The sequence below is a fragment of the Amblyomma americanum genome, chromosome 3 (genome assembly GCF_052857255.1).
Source record: "Amblyomma americanum isolate KBUSLIRL-KWMA chromosome 3, ASM5285725v1, whole genome shotgun sequence".
Classification (NCBI taxonomy): domain Eukaryota; kingdom Metazoa; phylum Arthropoda; class Arachnida; order Ixodida; family Ixodidae; genus Amblyomma; species Amblyomma americanum.
Window position 1 is genome coordinate 210,204,993 of NC_135499.1, and position 14,576 is coordinate 210,219,568.

Consider the following 14,576-nt stretch of genomic DNA (forward strand, 5'->3'; position numbering starts at 1 on the left):
AATTTTACGAGACTCATTGTGCCTAGTATGTACCTAGTATTGAACATATTTTACCTCCTTCTTAAAGCCTGCTGCCAATATGGTTGCCCAAAAACTACTGCACTGGGGTGCAAAAGCTCTCGGGAGCGACAGGCGAAGGCCGCCTAGGAGAGTAGATGGATCTTTTATCAAATTTGCTGCAAAGAAGGCATGCCGTTTTTGCTTTTTTTTTTTCCTTCGCTGCACTTTACTGCACACGACGCAGTAATCTGGTTGGGTCATGGTCAAGCGAAATGGACATGCCATCAAGTGAGCCGGCACCACCTTAATGTCACTTCTTTGCTTTTTGCTGAGATAAGACGAGCATTTACGTTGTTCGGTTCCAACTTAGCTTGACGTGACGACAGTTTCTTACATTGGTGTCTCACAGGGAAGAGAGTAATCTCCAATGTTCTTTGAGGCGTGAGTCTTTGCGAAAAGGGTAGCGTTCTCAGCCATGTGCCACTACGCACTTTGAAAGGCCTATCGTTTGTCGCTCGCTCTTTGATTTTTCAACTCCCTAACACTGTTACTAACAGAATGAAATGTCCTGTTCGGGATGGCTAGCGAGGAACTCAAGGAAAATAGACCTTAAACTGCTGCTTGAAATCGTTTACCATCTCTCCCTCCACTTTCCTCTGTCTTGGTATAGGTTCCGGAACTCAAAGTCCGCAGTTTTTCATCGCTAAAAATGGCAGTCTCTCGAGGCTAGTGCTGGTGCTGGTTAAAATCAGTCTATACCCATTTTCCAGCGCAAACTGCTGCATAGATTGGGTTGCGATTAGGTATTGCCAGGCCTGTCTACCGCACTGATGAACGCTTTTAAGCGAACCATAGTTGCCGACAGTTCTTGCAGGGCTCAGTGCACTTGTCTAGAGTGCATAAATGGCGCTCTGCGGATTACATTGTAGTCATTTACGAGTAGCGTAGACATATAAACAATGTTTGCTCAGGCATGCGATTCCGTGTGGATCCTGACTTGTTTCTGGTGCCCCAAAAAGCTGTCCTGAGATCAGCAGACAACGGTAAACGTCGCCGACGCACACTCGAGATAATTGTTCAAGAACTCTATATAAATGTGTGGTGTGCTGCCCTGAGGTGGGCATTTGACCTCAAAAATCTCGACCTCACCTCAACCTAAAAAAAAATTTGCCGACCTCACTCAACCTCAACCTCATCAGTTGAGGTTGAGGTCTCCTGAGACGCCCTCACCTCACTTTTCCTTAGGCCCCTGGCGACCTCACTCGACCTCACCTAACCTCAAATTTTGAGGTTCTGGTCGGTTGCTGGACCTCAGAAAACAAATAATAACAAAACAAAAAGCGATAAAGAAGTTTTTCAGTTAAGAACAATTCCTAGAATCCTGTGAGACCGGAAAGCCAAAATGATGATGGTATAAACTAGCGACACTAAGCGGTCTGTAATTATTTTGTAGAGTGTGTACAGACACTATTGATGTGCACGCAATAAGAGAAGCTTATAATCTGGGGTCAACCCTCGGAGAGTTTATGGCCTGCGGACAGGGGTTTCCCTTACGCGTTTACCACCAGTACGTCCGAGGGTACCTTTTCATTATGTTTGCTTCACTAGCTGTTTTTAAGCATATCAGTGCCAATATTCGGCAACCTGCTTTCCGTATACTTGTTCGTATCGGAAGCCTCTCGCTAATTCGCGCACGAACCGGCAATTGACAAACACAGACCGTCTACGCTATCTCTTTAAAATTGGGAGGGAGGGGAGGTATTCATGATATTCTCCTTAATTTTAGAATAATTAGCGAATGTAAAAAAACTGGTCGCTGATATACTTTCCAATGTGACGGCTACGCACACGCATATCAGTATATTTCGATTTTCTAGCTCTATCCGGCATAGCGAGAGGGTTAAGCGTAGATGAAAATTTTGCCACCCTGCAAACGCTCTTTTCAGTCCTCTGTATGCTGTCTTCGAAAACACTTAACAAGCTGCGACCACTATAGTACACCAAAAGAGGTGCGTTGTATTTATGTCTATGTAGAAGCCAGCGACATTTCCTAATGCGAAGAATTAGATGGCTTAGTTTCAAGGTCATATCCGCAAAAAGGTGTCCGCAAGAAACGGCACCTTGTGACGTCATGAGCCGAGACCCACGCGACGAAGATGATGGTGGCACATCAATAATTATTACTAATAATTATACGCAAATTAACATGTATAATTAATAGTGTCTAATTAAATTACGTAACGCTGAATTATTAACATAACTACTGATGGCGTCATATGAGTGACGTCATACCAGGCCACGTGATAACGATGTAATGTGACGTCAAACCTAGTCGCGTGACGACGATGTAATGACACGTCACACCTAGCCACGTGACAACGATGTAATGTCCCGTCATACCAGGTTGCCACCCACGCTCTTCCCCCACATTACTACACATTCGCGCATGACGCGTTACAAAGAGTGCCCACAACCCGGCCCACATTAGTGTCATTCGTATTGCCCAGCAGGTAAACGCGGCAGCTCCCATGTCTGACATATTGCGACGGGCATGCAACGACACGTGCCGTTGACCCTCGAGATAATGGCGGCGATGACGATGATGGTAATAGTGTATCTTTAGGGGCCCAAGGAAATCTGATATATCGCTACCAAATTAAACGTTGCCAGAATATTGATTAAATATTCTACATTACCCAACAACCGAAGACAAAAATTCTGCGGGAAAACAGGAATACCTGCAGCTAATAATTAAGTATGATGATGTTGATGTTCTTGGGAGGTCAAGACCATTCTCCATTTCCGGCATTTCCCTGCAGGTAGCGACTCGGTGATCCTGTGGAGCTTTGCAAGAACGGGCTGGATTACGTCTTCGAACACTGTGTCAACTATTGAAGTCACACGGGTCAATCAAGTAGCCTAGAGTGGGTAGCGTGAACCGCTCTCTCTCTCTCTCTCAACAGCACCAAATCGCTCCGCTCAAATTTCGCCGTAGCGCAATCGTTTTCCGAGCGCCCCCCCCCCCCCCCCCCCCTCGCTCCCCTTTTCTTAACTGGACAAAAAAAGAACGCCTAAATACTCACACGCCTGAACAAAATTCTGGGCATAATTTCTTCAGCCAGTATGAGACAAGCTGTTTTGAGTCAATCACTTGTTTTCCTTCAAAACTGAACTAATCCATGGTAAACCGGCATCCTCGTCGTTTTTTACCCGCGAGCACCGCGCGAGTATTCCGCGAAGCCGTTTAAGGTGAACGATGCATCTCTGCAAAATAGTTACAAGTAAGGTAACGATGTGGGTAGTGCCTGGTCGTCTGCAAGGCACGCCGCCAACCTAACAGATCCCATACGAGAAAAAGAACAAAGGTAATGGTTACATTCTTACAAATAAATCGCACACTAAAACAAGCGAACAGTGCCCCATTAAACGTCATACTAGAAGGTATGAAACAGTGACTAAGCAGCACAGCGTTAGCATGTAATCAGATCTATTCACACATCTTCATTAAAAAAGAAAGTAAAAATAATCAGTTACCCCATCGTCATACATTCATTGTAGTTTTCAATTATTTTACCGCTACAACACCACTATGCTGGTACGTTCGCTCCGTGCGGCGGTGTCTGCATAATATGTGAATTTCCGAGAAGGAACAAGGAACAGGAGACCAAAGAGAGGTTATCCGGAAGGATATAAAATGAGCTTATATTTTCATCTGCTTGCATTACGAAGCGGGAATATACTGAAGTTGCGTGAGATTCGAAAGGGAAAGACACCGATCAAAAGCTTCGACGGTGTTATACAGGTTTTTCTGGCTTCGTGATTTTTCATCAAATCTGTAGTGTCCTTGCCAAGAACCGCCTGAATCCCATTCTGTCGCCTGTGCCGACTGCTCCAGTTTCTGTTAAGTTACCGTGTAGTGTACAGAAGGATCCCCTTTACTCGGCTGCAAGGCAATAGCCGTGACGTCAGCGCCGGCAACGAGCATGAACACGAAGCAGTCTTGCTTTGCGCCATCCGCGCTGTGACGAATTTATTGCGTGCTTGTTGGACTGAACTTATTTGTTTGTGGCATCAGACAGAGCGACCGCGGGTCAACGTGAGTTACGTGCTTTGCGCGCTCCTGGGAGTTAGAGCCAACCGGCAGGCAGCTACGGCTGCTACGCGAATAGGGGAAGGGGGAGGGAAAGTGGCATGCAGTGACAGCATCACTCTTTCCAGGAAGACCAGAGGGATGCGTTCTCCTGTAGGCTCAAGCTGAACGGACGTTACCGCGCAGCACAAAAAGCTAAGAGCGAACTGTGGCATCTGGTTGTCCAAATAATGGAAATCGAACACGAAGCGTCATTGCTTGAACACTGCGGTGGTGCGCTCCAACTCCGCTTCGGAAGCGGCACTCGTCGGAGTAAGCCGCGGCAACTTCAAAAAGTCTCGACCTCAAAATTTCTACCTCACTCAACCTCAAACTCACACGTGAGGTTTAGGTCTGATTTTCTGACCTCACAAAATTTCGAGCTGTCACCGATCTCACCTCAACCTCACAAGACGACGTAAGGTTGAGATCATTTTTAGGTTGAGGTCGACCTCATGAGGTTGCCCACCTCTAGTGCTGCCTAAAAATTTCGGACGCAGTAGCAGATTAAAATAAATGAAACGTTGATAAAATACAGACGCCGTGATTCGAAAGCAAGTTCACTTAGCAAAGATTGATATTTCGCGCTCAGTTCCTTGTTTTATAATTAATATTTTCTTTTAAGACATACCTAAATGTTTGAAATGGAAAGCGGTACGAGGGTCATACCCTTTTAACCACGTGCGAAATAAAAAAGTACTACATCAGGACCGCCCTAAACACTAATTATTTTTTCTGTGTTGCAGTAAAACTAAGAAACTGTTCTTGAAAAGGCTATCTACGTTTATATTCCACAATTAAGTCACGCCATGCTACGCAAAAGGTGCCGGTGTACTGTGCTGGTACCCACCACACCAGCACACGGGCGCCTTTTGCATTTCGCCTCAATCGAAATGCAACTACCGCAGCTGGGAATGAACTCGCATCATTCGTGTCAGCAGCTGAGCAACATGTCTAGGAGATGTCTAGTAGCTAGTATGGGCAAAATTGGTCGGCAAGCATGTTGTCACTTTTTGACATATCTTTGCTTCTTGTGATGTGCGAATGAGTTATGTCAGTGCAATGTTAAAGCTCTGTACCCCGTGCCGAAGAGTTTCCCTTCCGGTGATCAGAATATCAAGCTTGCTGACGGACCTTCGTAACATGCCGCTGTGCTGCTACCTGCCGCGGTAGCTCAGTTGTTAGAGCGCTCGGCTACTAATCCGGAGTTCCCAGGTTCGAACCCAACCCCGCGTGTTTATGGAGGCGAAACGCTAAGGCGAACGTGTGCTGTGTGATGTCAGTGCACGTTAAAGATCCTCAGGTTGTCGAAATTATTCCGGAACCCTCCACTACGGCACCCCTTTCTTCCTTTCTTCTTTCACTCCCTCCTTTATCTCTTCACTTACTGCGTGGTACCCGCCGCGGTGGCTCAGTGGTTAGGGCGCTCGACTACTGATCCGGAGTTCCCGGGTTTGAACTCAACCGCGGCGGCTGCGTTTTTATGGAGGAAAAACGCTAAGGCGCCCGTGTGCTGTGCGATGTCAGTGCACGTTAAAGATCCCCAGGTGGTCGAAATTATTCCGGAGCCCTCCACTACGGCACCTCCTTCTTCCTTTCTTCTTTCACTCCCTCCCTTATCCATTCCCTAACGGCGCGGTTCAGGTGTCCAACGATATATGAGACAGATACTGCACCATTTCCTTTCCCCCAAAAAACCAATTATTATTATTATTACTGCGCGGTTCAGGTGTCCGCCGATATGTGAGACAGATAAAGCGCCATTTCCTTTTCCGGAAAACCAAATTTCAATTTTCCCGTACGCTGTGCAATGTCAGTGCACGTTAAAGATTCCAATATGGTCGAAATTATTCCGGCACCTCTTTCTCTTTCTTCTTTCACTCCCACCATCCTTTCTTCCATTGCGGCTGCGGTTCCGGTGTCCACTGACATATGTGAGACAATTACTGCGCCATTTCCTTTCCCCCCAAAACCAATTAAATTAAAATTTCCTTGTATGTCGGGCAAGATGGTGCCCACTGGCTGAGGAGGATGCAGTCGCCCACAGTGTAACAAAATGAACACCGGTCTCTAAGTCCTCTCCGCATGTTCGGCAGTGCAGAGTTTGCAATGAAGCACCAGCCTCCTTAGTGTGAACTGAGTTAACTTAGAGCGCCCCAAAGTACCTGGATAGATTATCACGGGGGCTTGAGAGTGCACAGAATTACGTCGCCATCTGTCCACTGCTCAAGAAACTTTCGCGCAAGCGTTCAATATCTGGTTTGCTCCTGACCCCGGTAGAATGCGCTGCCATCAAGTCCTGCCGAATACTTACGCGGGAATTCCAAAAGAAAAAGTAGCAATTTTAGAGGCTTTGGTTGGGTGCTCTAGAGTGAAATCAAACGTCCCAAAATATAACTCCGTCGACAGCATTAGGTATTCACCCATGCAACACATACAAAAATACAACATATTCTTATTTACGGTAAAAATAAAAGAGGTGTCCTAGCTTACCGGGAGCTAGTGACTTTCGCTGTAGGCAAGAATAAAAGCGGTTCTTAGTGGCGGTCTGGTGCTTTCCTGCTTGTTTTAAAGCAGCCGCCGTGCTGGCGCTCTCAAGTAACTAAAAGCAAACTGCACTCACATTAGAGGATTGGTTGAGAACACTAAGGAAGCCGTTTAATCATGGAAGGGAGGAAACTGTTATAATTGTTTCGAACATGCTATGCTTATTGGCTATATAGCAGGCAACTGCGACCGACAAAATGCGAGTCAGCAGCTATGATTATTGATATCGGTAACTTGTTCATTCAAGAACTCGCGCATAACACGCATTGAATCATCTATCCATAATATGTAGACATCAGTCCGCAGCTCAATGAGTGCCCCCACTCTGACATTTATGAACGTACGCTTCCTTGAAAGCGTGGACGCGGCAAAGCTGACCATTATCAACTTGGTGATCCCTGTCGCTATTGTTCGATCTGAGGATAGGCGATAGGTTTGGAAGGGTATTCGGGCGCCTCCAAAAGCTCATTCCCGCCTGTCCCTGTTTCATTGTTCTCAAACTGGTGAGCAGTTCCCGCCTACTGAAAGGTTTGCTGTTTTATGCTCCTCTACAGAGCAATAAAACATTGCACTTACGGGTAACGCATTGCGTCAGAAACTCGGCTCATATTTCAACGCTTTATGCTTCAGAAATTTGCAATCTGAGGCACACAGTAAAGCTTGATTACAAGGTAGTGGTTTCAAATAGTTAGTGACGTAGCGTAGCATGGTTTACACAGCGCGGAGTAAGCAGAGCATCTGGACTCGTCCTCTGTCTTCGATTGCGTCTTGGTCTTCTTGCGCTGTAGTATGATTACAAGGAATAAGTTAGGCCCATGCTCCAGCATGAAGTTATTCATTTTTTTTGCCAAAGCATTTCATTACAGCACTATTTTTAAGGTAAACTCACTGAAGCTTCAAGTCTGCGTCTGAAATTCTTTGACCGCTTTAACAGCATCAACTTAACTAAATTTGCAACGCCTTGTATGCATGCATAATGCGATTATTTACACGGGATATCTACCATCGCACATATCATGTAGCGCGCTAAATGGCGGATGATTTAATTGCGTTCGCATGAGCTTTGATATGAGCTCCTAAAATAATTCTTTTCCAAAGCAGCATGTAGTTAAAAACATTTAGCATTGCGTGCGCCTCACATTTCATTTCGTAAATGTACTTTTGAAAGTACTACGACTGGTGCTTTTCCTGCTGTTGGGGTACTCTTTAAATAAATCATTAATTGACTGGACAAACAAGGCAGACACTAATTCTGTTCATACAGCGTACGTCGAAGACTTAACTGCACGGAGTAAAGCCAGTGTGACCCAGCAACTACAAAATTCTGCTTTCCAGCACATGTTCACGAGTTGTTTTCGAGAGTGGCGCCCGCATTTTGATGCGTCTTTATGATTTTGTATGTAATCTACAAGCGTAAATATCATAATACGAACGACAGCTCACACTCGCAAATGAAGTGATTGCCGCCACAATGATACTTCGTGTGGCACAGTCGTCCTCACCATCGTCATCGGCCTATCAAATTTCTTGCAAGACAAAATAGCATCCAAACAGCTTTCAATTTCTAGTTTAGTTGCGGAAATAAAAAGTAGTACTCATGGATATAACATTAAAAATGTATTGGGACGCGCCCGTATTTATTAGTGGCGGCACACGTATGGACACATTAAGTCCATGTCTATGACGCAGTCATGTGGCCAAACGGAAGTTAAATAAACGGGCAGCTCATATGAGATCCCAGCTGTGCAATGAGTTGTCGTTTCACAGTGGAACGGCTCTGCAGCCAGGTGATGGGCTGCAAGCCGTCGCAGTGACGGGAGTCAAGTCAGAAGTCAGTGGCAAAGTCGGAAGGCACAGCGCATATAGATGTCAGTCGTTTGTTTGTTCCGCACGCTTCCTTCGCTGCAATCTATTTTACTATATACATTATCATCATCATCAGCGTGACTGTTGGGCAAAGGCCTCTCCCGTATCTCTCCAGATAATCCTGCCCGGTGCCAACTGCGGCCACCCTATCCCCGCAAACTCAATGTCAACCGAAGCCTTTTCGTTATCCTCCCCGATTCTGCCTCATAAGCGACCACCGGTAAGATAGAGTTGCTTTATACTTTCCTCTTAAGAGATATCTGTAAACTGCTATTCATTATCTGAGAGAACCTGCCAAATGCGCTCCACCCTATTTTCATTCTTCTAGTTATTTCGCTCCCGTGACCTAGATCTGCGGTCATTACCTGTCCTGAGTACACGCACTCCGTTACCACTTCCAGCACCTCGCTACTAACTTGAAACTCTTGTTACCTTGCGAGACTGTTGAACATTACTTTGGCTTTCTGCATAATTATTTTTGCCCACACTTTTTCTCAGCCTAAGTCATTGGTCATGCTTTGCAATTCCTCCCCTGAGTGACTTAGCAAGGCAATGCCGTCAGTGATTCACAGATAACTGAGGTGCTCTTCGTTTTCTCCCGATACGTTCGTCTATAAGACACGCTGGTATATGAGCCGCTGTTCCCAACGTAGGAGCCAAAAAGGTGGGGAAAAAAGCCCAGAAAAAGAAAGTGCGTTTCACGCAGGACCCGCCGCGGTGGCTCAGTGGTTAGGGCGCTCGACTACTGATCCGGAGTTCCCGGGTTCGAACCCGACCGCGGCGGCTGCGTTTTTATGGAGGAAAAACGCTAAGGCGCCCGTGTGCTGTGTGATGTCAGTGCACGTTAAAGATCCCCAGGTGGTCGAAATTTTTCCGGAGCCCTCCACTACGGCACCTAATTCTTCCTTTCTTCTTTCACTCCCTCTCTTATCCCTTCCCTTACGGCGCGGTTCAGGTGTCCAACGATATATGAGACAGATACTGCGCCATTTCCTTCCCCCCAAAAAACAATTATTATTATTATTATTATTATTATTATTATTATTATTATTATTATTATTATTATTATTATTATTATTATTATTATTATTATTATTATTATTATTATTATTATTATTATTATTATTATTATTATTATTATTATTATTCACACAGGTGAGATTTCTTTCTACGCTGCACGCTCGCCGAGGAGCTGCCAGATAGCGACTGATATCGCCAGATATCGCCGCCGCCGCTGCCCCCCTCCCCCCCCCCCCCCCCCACCCCCCGCCGCCGCCGGTGCTGCTGCTCTTAAAAGACACGCATTCATGTTTTTTCTGTTAAGTCGCGAGAGCCGAAAAAACTGCCTTTCTTATTAAGTCAAGTAGTTCTCTGGATGATGACGGTTTTCAAAACCACATTACACTTTGGAATTTTGCCGAAAGCCTCTGGAATTGGATGTTTAGTGCCATGACCCTCTTTCTTGGTGTGGGAATAACTAGAAACTCATTTTATCGACGCGAGACAATCATTTCTAGAATGGCGCTACTTCATTTTTTGTCTTCTTTTCTCCAAGTTTCTTCGATGAAAAGCTCTGGTTAGACGACTCCACGCGAACAAAAAACTCACTGCATGCGTTTCAAACTGCAGTTAAATGATAGGCTGGTCCCCTTTATTCCGCACCACACGAAGTCTGGCTCTAAAGTGTGTGACCTTTGCAGCTTTTATGAAAAAAAAAATACACCAACAGAGGACAGAGCTGCCTCGCTCTTCTTGCCTTTCGGAGCTGACACACTCAGGTACATAACAATGTTATTAAAAGTAAATTGCAGCCGACAGAGTTGGACTGATGATGATGACAATCAGGCTAGTGCTACTTACACTTCGTGAGGTATGCTTCAAAGACTCATGGCAATGGCTGCCATTCGGCTTGTCGCGAGGTCCTTTATCACTTCGCAGATATGTATTCTGAATAAACGGAAAGCTGCGCTGAGATATACAAGGTGCACAAAATTTGACTTCTCGAATTTGTCAGAAAGCCCCGCCGCGGTGGCTCAGTGGTTAGGGTGCTCGACTACTGATCCGGAGTTCCCGGGTTCGAACCTGACCGCGGCGGCTGCGTTTTTATGGAGGAAAAACGGTAAGGCGCCCGTGTGCTGTGCGATGTCAGCGCACGTTAAAGATCCCCAGGTGGTCGAAATTATTCCGGAGCCCTCCACTACGGCACCTCTCTCTTCCTTTCTTCTTTCACTCCCGCCTTTATCCCTTCCCTTACGGCGCGGTTCAGGTGTCCAACGATATATGAGACAGGTACTGCGCCATTTCCTTTCCCCCCAAAACCAATTAAAAAAAAATTGTCAGAAAGATATGATGTGCAGTACACGAAAGCTATTTTCGCTTTCACGTTATGCAACCAGCCAGATACAACCTGGCAAAACAATAACGCTCTCAACCTCCTAATCAACTAAAATCAATTAATAAACTTTTGTAGCGATAGCTACATCACGGTAGCATTTCGAGCCTTTAGCGTGGCGCAGCCGCCATGCTGTCACGTGGTTGGTCACGTGGTGCGGAGCAGCTCCCGGCGGCGGGGCGCCGTGGCTGATCACCTGGTTGGTCACGTGACCAGCCACGTGGTCCGGAGCATCTGCGCCGGCGAAACCGAGCTGCCACAGCTGTGCGCATGCGCCGTGTCAAGTGGGACGAGGATGAATAAGGAACGCCCAGCGAAACAGAGCGTCGAAAGACTGACTTTGCAATTCAACTGAGCAAGTTCCACTCTGCCAGCTGTAGCTATCGCATCACTCCAGGTTTAACCAGAGCTAAACCACCGCTAAACCACCGGCAATTTTTTGGCTACACCAGCTAGTATATGTTTATACTGCAAATTTAGAAGTCATTGCATTCTAACACTATACGTTTGTGTGAAATTCTAATACACTTGTGTTTCCAGATATCTGCATTCAAAGTTTCAACTCAATGCCAGGTATTACGGTTTCCAGGCAGCGGCGATCGGCACGATGTGACAAACCTGTTCCGTTGGACATTTTTTTTTTAAATTTCAATGGAAGAATGAGGAAGGGAAGCAGTTATCAGCTTCACTTCTCGCTCGACGCTGTTGCCCGACGAAACACCATACGAGCAGCTGGGAAGCCTGAAGGAGTTTTCGCGGACCGTCACCGCCTTGCGAGCCGAATTACGAGGACTTAGTTGAAACCATGGATGCTAAAATCTCAGGATACACGCGTGTTAGGAGAATTCTGCCAAATTTAATCGGCTGGGAATGCGACTGCTTCCAAGGTTTCAATATAAATATGCACGCTGCCACAGCGACTACTTAGTTTAAAATTGATTTAGTTATTCAGGAATCTGGCGACGAGCATTATCGCTTTTAATCTAAAGTAAGTAACACGGTACAAAATGGCATGTCATCGTTGTCAAACTGAGGTACTCAACTCAATAATGTTCGTCACTAATTCTTTTTTAGCTGAGAAAATGCGCTTGCGACTTATATGGAAGGTCGAAAATAATTAACAATAAAATCATCAAGAAATGCCAGTAGCGAGCGCTTGTGCGGTCTCTTTATATGTACATTTATTTATTTACATTACCCCTCAGGGCCAGTGGCCTTACAGAGGGGTAGTGGTAAATATACAAAAACAGTGAGAAAATACAGATGGTTACAAGAATATTTAAAAAGCATCTGAATATACAATGTTAGCTATTGCTACGCGGAACTGCTCATAATTTAGAATGCCAGCAACATCTGCGGGAAGGTGGTTCCAGTCACGTGAGGTGCGCGGCAGGAATGACTGCGAGAAGCATTTCGCGTTGCATGACACAATTCCAACCTGAGATTATGATCAATACGGCGGGATACATAAATTGGCTGCGGGATGAGGTGATCACTTAAAGCAGGATGATGAAACAGCTTGTGGAACAGGGCGAGACGAAACACTTTTCTACGCGATGTTAGTGTAGGGAGGCAGAGATTAGATTTCATAGCAGTTATACTCGCTGTGCGGTTGTAGTTAGCAAGGATGAAACGTACAGAGTTATTTTGAACCATCTCAAGATCATTAATTAAGTTGCCATGGGCAGGGTCCCACACAGTGTTGCATACTCAAGTTTAGATCGTATTAGTGTTTTATAAAGCAATAGTTTCAAATTCTAAGGGACATTAATAAAGTTACCACGTAAGTAGCCCAGCATGCGATTAGCATTTTTAATTATGTTCTCGGTATGAAGAGACCAATTAAGATTTGAAGAAATGTGAACGCCTAGGTATTTATATGACGAGACTGATTCCAATGAGATGTTATCAATGTAGTATTGAGGCGGGGCGGAAGTTTTTCTTGATACATGCATGGCTTTGCATTTGTTAATATTTAGCTGCATCAACCAATCTTTGCACCAGTGCCCTATTGTGTTGAGGTCTGACTGAAGTAATGTAACGTCGTTAGCGTTGGTTACTTCTCTAAAAATGACGCAATCATCAGCGAATAGGTGAATATGAGAGTTAACAAGAGAGGGAAGATCAATAATGTAAATTAGAAACAGTAGGGGTCCAAGAACTGAACCTTGTGGAACCCCGGAAGACACCTCGGTAAAACTGGAGTTGAAACCCTTAGCAAAAACAAATTGTGAGCGATAAAGTAGAAAACATTCAATACATTTCAATAATTTACAGTCAATATTCAGTTGTTTTAGTTTGTAAAGTAAAAGTTTGTGACATAACTTGTCGAAAGCCTTTGAAAAGCCTAGAATTATACAGTCAGCAAATGATGATAGGTATAGAATATGATGCAATGCATGTGTAAACGATATTAACTGTGTTTCGCAAGAGTAAGATTTTCGAAAGCCGTGTTGCGCAGGCGTAAAAAAGGAGTTAGATTCGAGGAAGTTAACAAGGTTGGTGAATATTATATGTTCAAGCATTTTGCAACAAGTACTGGTAAGGGATATGGGGCGATAATTATTAGGTGAAGCTTTGCTGCCGGATTTGTAGACTGGAACCACCTTTCCGATTTTCCACACGGTAGGCAGCGTTGATTGGTGAAGTGATTGCTGGAAAAGTTTGGTTAGTATAATGGAAGAATAAGCTGAAGTGCTTTTTAAGAACTTTGGGTTAATGCAGTCGTAACCGGGAGCGGAATGAACATTGAGTGCATCAATAAGCTTATCGACACCAGGAATAGGAACAGCTATAGGTGGCATGGATACATAGTTGAAGTGGTGAGTTGGTGGCATAGAGCGTTCCAAGTCAGAAGAATGGGCCATGTGAAGCCCGCACCTTGAAGATAGCCAGGACGGAATGAAATGTAATGAAATGAAATGAATGAATGAATGAATGAATGAATGAATGAATGAATGAATGAATGAATGAATGAATGAATGAATGAATGAATGAATGAATGAATGAATGAAAACTTTGTTGTCTACCGAGAAGGAGCCCCCCAATCGCAGGCCCCGCCACGCAGGCCTGGGAGGCGGATAGGGGATGCTCCGCAGACTTAAGACAAGTGAAGATGCATTGCTTCTTCACGGCCTCAGCCGCCAGGAGCGACCGAAGGTGGCAGCAATTCCAGCGCGCTTCCTGTGTGTTAGCTTCGCTTAGAGGAAGCGGGCATAACACACAAGTCTCCGTAAGGAGGGCATCAAAACATCGTTGCCAATCCCTAATTTCTCAAGGGTGAGAGCCACGCCAGTTTTAAATACTCTGATCACCCGCCACGGTGGCTCAGTGGTTAGGGCACTCGGCTACTGATCCGGAGTACCTGGGCTCGAACCCGACCGCGACGGCTGCGTCTCGATGGAGGCGAAATGCAAAAGCGACCGTGTGCTATGCGATGTCAGTGCACGTTTAAAGGGACACTGAGGAGAACCCTACCAAATTTTTTTTGTTAGCAATATCTGATAGTTCGGCATTTAATGGCTTTATTGACGCTTGTCCGGGAGCGAAAGATGCATTTATTTCAAAGAAATTTGAATTCGAAGTTGAAAAATTTTTTTTCCCGCCGTTTCGATTCAAACTCGAGAACTCTTATGACGACAC